At 52.8% G+C, this 6,303-nt stretch overlaps 1 long non-coding RNA gene across 1 annotated transcript; it reads left to right on the top strand.

Annotated features, from left to right (window-relative positions):
- The first annotated feature begins 616 nt into the window (after window positions 1–616).
- On the top strand, window positions 617–6,036 carry LOC148054387 (uncharacterized). Its single transcript, XR_015707164.1, has 3 exons — window positions 617–716; window positions 838–942; window positions 6,007–6,036. It is a non-coding gene; the product is annotated as an uncharacterized LOC148054387 (long non-coding RNA).
- Window positions 6,037–6,303: the final 267 nt, after the last annotated feature.

Genomic DNA, 6,303 nt, shown 5'->3' with positions numbered 1-6,303 from the left:
AATTAAATCCAAGATCCCCTATTCCTTACGGACTGAGCCAACACTTGGGAATCAAGGCTTTTAATCAGAAATCCTTATAGCTTGCTTTCTCTGAGCACTTGCTTCCCATGCAAGTTCCCTCCCATCCTAAGTTCTACATTTGCAGATGGTCCCTCCTTCCCTGCGTATGCCGGACCCGGGAAGCACGAGAAGGTTATCCGCGATGCAGGGGCTGTCTGTCCCTTTCCGTGGTTCAGCACTACCTGGACTTGCAAAAGAACTGTAGCAACAACGTTCCTGTGGATTCCCACTGTGTGGGTGGGTGGGATGTGCTCTCCGCAGGCTAACAGCAGTCTCTGATTCCCTTGCAGGAGGATCTTACAATCAGGATTTGACCTGGAAGCGCCGTGTGGGACATACGATCCTCCCAGGGAGAGTTTAATGCTTTCTTCCCATCAAAAGCACGAGGCTGCATCCTGGGGTCAGGATGTCAGTGACATGTGAGTGACACCGAGCGCCGAAGCCTGCGCGTCAATCAGGTCTTGGAAGAGGCAGCATTCTGCCTGCTGCACAGGCACGTTCGCTCTCTCTGAAGGGAGGTCCTCGTGCACGTAGCCATGAATTTGGTGTTTTCCAGGTGGCTGTGTTCTCTCTACGCCGGATGAATCCCAGTGCTGTAAAGCACGTGTCCCTGTTCTGCTGCCCAGCGAGGTGCATCTGCTGATGTCGGCTGCCAGGTAAGCCGCACAGGAACCTGCGCTCTCTCAGCATCTCTGGCCTTTGGCCTCTGCTGGTAGCCAGGCATCCTAAGGAAACCAGGAGTGACCTAAGGCTATTTTTTTGCTAATCCTTGGTCAGTGTTGCAGATGGAGAAGTCATGGCAGTTTTCCAGCAGGTGAGACCCTCCAGGCCAGCCAGCCCGGCAAGAAAAATAAACACAGGAAACCACGGCCATGCAATAAGGTAACAGGGAAAGGAGAGGCTGGGAGAGCCTGCTGCTGCGTGTGTCGGGCGAAGCGCCGAGCCTGGAGCTCTCTCCAACAGGAGCAAGCAGATGTCAAGCCTTAACACGGAGGGAGAGGTTATAGAGAGGAAAGGAGAAAAAAGGCGGTTTCTGCTTGGCCAGACAGGGTAGCAGTTCCCCTCCAGAGTGCAGGGTCTGCGGAATGAAGACCTCAGGGCCAGATGTGGGCTGAGATAGTGCTTTGCTCAGGGCAGAGACTCTGATTATCCCTGCTCCGCCTGGATGTTACTCTTGTCTTTCTGTCTCAAAAGCAGTTCTCTGTGTTGGTGGAAACTCCGCTCTGTCTCACCTGTGAAACCCATTCCCTGACCTCCTCCTCTTGGCCACTGCTTTGTCTCCCATGCCCCCAGATCCCGTGGGCTCATCAGAGCCCCCGCACTGCGCAGGGTTTATTCCTGACGGTACGGCTGGGCGGTGTTGTGGCGAGGCATCTGCTAGCTCCATCCTCGTGCTGAGCAAGATGGAGAAGCCACCTGTGGTGCCCAAAATAGCCTCTGCCTGGGCAATCCAGTCCAAATGGTGTTGATAGTGATGGGGGATTCCCATGCCTCATAAAGAGGCTTTTGTTGGGAGGATCTAAGCTGAGCTTCAGGCCTTGCCAGCTGTGGAGAGGAGCAGATGGATCTGCAGTATAAAAATAGACCGAAGCAGACTTGTTCTGCCTCTTTTCTTCACCAGCTGAAAGTACGGTCCCAGAGGTGCCTGGTCAGCTGAAGCAGAGCAGAGAACTGGGTGCTTTGCAGCTGCCAGTCTGTCCGGAGCCAATTAGCTATTGTCAGAGAGAGGAATTTAGCTCTTCAGCCCCATTCGCCTTACAGCTGCCGTGTGGACAATCTTGTTTGCTCACAACTGTTGGCAGCATGTTACATCCCATTTCCCTGGGGCAACACAAGCAGGAGAAAGGGGCATTTCTGTGAGATACCATGTTCCTAAACTCTGCTGTACCCTGCCTGGAGAAGCAGAGGTGTTAGTCTGCGGCTGTGTCCTCTGGATGAGGTCTCTGTACGGCACCTAAGGAAACGTGCTGAAGACCTGCACCCGTGTGTCGGGGGCGCAGCTTCAACTACTTGATGGTAGGTGTTGTGGCATTCAGGACCTCTGTGTATTGCAAATGGAAATCTCACCTTTTCCCAACCCCAGCTACAGGGGGAACGTTGGCTGCTTGTTGCAACGCCGTAAGTTCATACCAAAGCTGTGAGCTTAGAACACCCTCCAAAGGCATCTGAGGCTCATTGTCCTTGGTGTCTCATGTGGATGAAAACGGGATATCCCCTGCGGTTATCTCCCAGCCCAGGCGGTCATGCCAGCACTTTCCATCTAGGCCTAGAAATTTTTCAACTCTAAAATACGATAGTTTTGCTGCACAAAACCAGTTGCGAGGCGGCATCAGTACTCTGAGCAGAGCAGGCAGGATGTGGCTCCTCTGCACGGTGCCTGCAGAGCCCGGCCGGCCCATTGGTCCTGAGACGTGTTTGCATAAAACCCCCATGAAAACCACTCCAGCCCCTCCTGCTAACTGAGTAAGGATCCCATAGGTGTTTCCTTTCGTAAGGCACTAATCTGATACACTTGGGGCACCTTCCTGTAATGAATGTTCCGGAGGTAACTGAAGGTGAATTTGCACGGCGGGGGGAACAGGGCAGGCCTGCTGGTGGAGATAAGGGGAGGAACAGAAAAAAACCCTTCTGTTCCCATAAATCCTGAGTTTGGTGTCTGCCACGCTTCCTGTCTCCCCAGCTTCCACCTGTGCTGCGTTTCGAAGGTGGCTGCACTCTTCCTCTCCTCCTCGCTTTTTGGGGTATTTTTTCCGTTTAATCTTGTGCATCTGCTCTGCTGCTTTTTCATTTTTGCTTTTTGTTTCTTTGCTGTTTTCTTCCCTTCTGCCCTATGTTCTCCTGCTTCCTGAAAAGCTGCATGCTGGGGTGTGTGAGGGAGAGGCACTGAGGCTGGCCATCTCTGCACCGGCATCCCGGGATATGCTAACTGATTCCCTGCTATTTCTTTGAGGGAGCCATATAGGAGCGAGGAGGGAAGCAAAGAATAGCACCACTGGGAGAGAGCAGGTCAGAGACCGAGACGCTGGGTGAAGAGGTGAGGTGCAGGCAGGGCCCTCTCGATGAGACATTTCCCAGAGGCTGCAGATGACGGCTGCAGAGGTGACTGCTCTTTCGGTTGGTTCCGTGCTCCTCTTTGTGCTTTGCACTTCTCGAGTGCCGCTGAGGTAGTCTTGCTTTTTGACTCAGACACTGCCTTTGTCTTTGTACCACAGGAGCGTTCGACACAGAAAGTCTTTACAGTTCGTAGGCACTTCTGCCACGAACCTGAGATATTGCTGTTATTGCACAGATACGGTAGAGGGGCCCAGGGCGAGAGGTGGGGGAAGAGCCTGGGCTTCTTGCTCCTAAGGCTGGTGCTGGAATCACAGCAGCGGTACCCGCGGTCCTGGGCTGGGGCTCTCCCCGCACTCTGCCTACATCTGCTGCCTTGGCAGATCTGCTTTCCAGTCCACGCCTACTCTGTCTGCAATTTTATATTCGTCCTCGGGGGAGTAAAAGCTTTGTAACCTTTGCCTTCCTGCCCTCTTCTTTCTTACCTTTCACCTAAGAATCACATCCTAAAAGGTCTGCTCAGCCACCAGCTTTAAAGCACTTGCTGGCCCTTGCCGACAGGTTCCCCATGGCCAGCAGCCCCGGCACCCGCACAGTGCCATCCTCCCGTGCGTCCCAGGACTCCCGCCAGCTGCCCTCTCCGCGCTCCCTTCCACTGCTCGCTGGCGCAGCTGTGTCCGCCCCATCGGCACATGCCGGTCTCAGTAGGTCCTTGTTCCCAAAAGCCACCCTGGCTGTCTGAGTGCTCAGAAGATGGCTTCATCCTAGATGCCCGGGTGCTACCACAACTTAAATCTTCAGTACGTGCACTTTTCCTTTACATACGCAGTTGTTTTAGCCAAGGGAGCAGACAGCACTGCTGTTCCAGTGGAGGGAAGGCCTCCAGCCTGGCTCCTTCTATGACAGTTTCTCTTTGGGAATATTCTCCGTGATCACAGACCCCTGTGCTCCCCTTTGGTGCTGGGAGTCAGGAAACAGCGGCAGCACCGAGCCTTTCCACTTATTTACAGCATTTCCTTCTGCTTGCTGGGGGAGCAGAAAAGGGCTGTCTAAAGGCCCTGGGCTTTTTCTGAGCAAGTTGGATTTGCAGAGTAGAGGCAATTGCTGTTCCTCTACCTTGGGAAGCACATGGTGGGGAAAAGGTAACTTCTGGAGCCTGGGGACTTGGGTTTTTCCTCACAGATCTAGAAACCCTGGGCTGTCAGAACTGCAGACAACAAACCACCGGTGATGTGCCAGTAAACAGACTAGGAAGCATCTGTCTTGCACTTCAATAGCGTAAGCTTGACATTTCACCCCTGACTGTTTCTTTCTTTAGCTCTTTGACATTTGGTATTTACAGAAATGTTTCAGCCACTAGCTTGATGGGATTCAGCTCACAAAATGGCCATCATGTCTCTAGTGACTTCACGAGAGGTCCGTCCTTCACGGGGGAGCTCAGTGTCACACCCACAGCTAACAGCCGGAGGCTGTCACGGTGCAGAGGCAGGAGGGAGCCTTCACGGGGATTTCCAGCAGCACAGCAGGAAAGATGGGACCAAAACTGGTGGCTCCAGCAGCCCAGTCCGGACCTCGCTTCCATCTCCACATCCCAGTGAAACTCTAGATACAAACCAGAACCTGGACTCAATGCGTGTTCCGATCGCTGTGTTCTGTGCCTGATGTGCTTGGTGCAGGCTGTTAACGGCCAGGCTGTACAGCAGGGGAAACGACCTGCAAAACACAGCCCTTCTTAAGCCCCGCATTTGGGCCGCTAACTTGGTGTAATGATTCTGCAGCGTTTGTACCGCAAGTGCAGTGTGTGTATAGTTGCACCTCTCTTTTTTCTGATGGCCACTGAGGGTCATTTTTACTTTTATTTGTGGTTGTTAAACTCTGAGAGGATGCTTGAGCTGGAGGCCAGGGAGCAGGGAGAGCTCCCTCTGCTGTCTGTGGGCTTTCAGGTTCCCAAGTAATTCAGTCCCTGCTCGGATTAAACGTTTTGCCAGGGTGGAGATGACATTGGAAGCTGTTCAGCCTGCAGATGACTCTGTGAAGGACCCGTATCAAATCCAATTATTGCTGTTAATATGCAAGGCGCAGTGCATCTCAGAGCACCCGTGAGTAGCTCTGCTGGCTTCTGTGGCACTGTGGTCACAGCCTGTGTGTAAACGTGAATTCGGGTTTGGACTCCGTGTAACTGGACTAGACTGGGGGACTCATGCAAGAGGCCTACTCTGACGAGGTCACACCCGTGCTGTGTCATCCTGTGGGAGGCCAGAGGCAATGAAATCCTGCTCAATTTTGGGTAGAGAGCTCGGGTCTGTGAAGCAGCTTGTTCTGTTGATTGCTCCAGTCGTTTACTTCAGGCAGGTTTCCCCACTCTTAAACGGGACAATGATGGAGACTCAGCTGTCTTCATCAGGACACTCCTTCCCACGGTGGCACCACTTGACTCAGCATCAAGACTAAGGCCCGTGGGGAGGTGCTAGGAAGTCAGGTGGGAACGGGGCAGCCACAAAGGAGTTTTAAAAGCAGTTAAGCAACTTAAGAGCAAAAGCGCCCCTAAATTACTCTGAATGTTGGGCTTATTAAGGTTATTAGCCCAGGCCCTTACGTGTTCTGGTGTAGCCTGAAAATGTTCTGACCAGTTGAACTGGACGGTGCCTTGCCAGAGTGCTGGCGGCAAGCTGGGTGGCAACTCTTCTCTTTGCCCTGGACAGCTCAGGATGGCCTCTCACCTCGTGTGTATGAGGCCTCCTTTTTCTTTTGAAGGGTCTTCCCCTTTGCTTGCTTGCTTTCTGTTTTTTCCCCCAGCTTGCTCTCTAAGCAGACCACGGTTTGGAATCGTGCTCAGGAAGGCATTCCTGTGTTTCTCAGCTGTAACATAATTGATCCTTTGTTATGGTGTTTCAGTTAGGTGCCCCTGAAGGGTGAGCAGTTCTGGTCAGGAACAAGAAGACTTTCTCGCTCTGACTGTTCACTGGCCTGGCAACTCATAAAAGTCCTGTGTTCCTTCACCTCGGTTAAACTGCTAACACGTCCCAGCATGCGCAAGATGCGGAGGCTCAATAAACCCAGAGGGCTCATTATTAGACAAGGTAAGTCATCCTAAGAGGCCGGGCATTAGATGGTTTTCAGTGCTTCCCTCTGTTGTTTGTCAAGGATCAGAGAGCGAGGTGATGTGGCAGAACAGTCCATAGCACGAATGGG

The sequence above is a fragment of the Nipponia nippon genome, unplaced genomic scaffold (genome assembly GCF_047370975.1).
Source record: "Nipponia nippon isolate SJK-2023a ecotype South Korea unplaced genomic scaffold, ASM4737097v1 scaffold_30, whole genome shotgun sequence".
NCBI classification, from domain to species: Eukaryota; Metazoa; Chordata; class Aves; order Pelecaniformes; family Threskiornithidae; genus Nipponia; species Nipponia nippon.
Note: the sequence above shows the minus strand (reverse complement) of the source record. Positions and strands in the feature narration are given on the sequence as shown.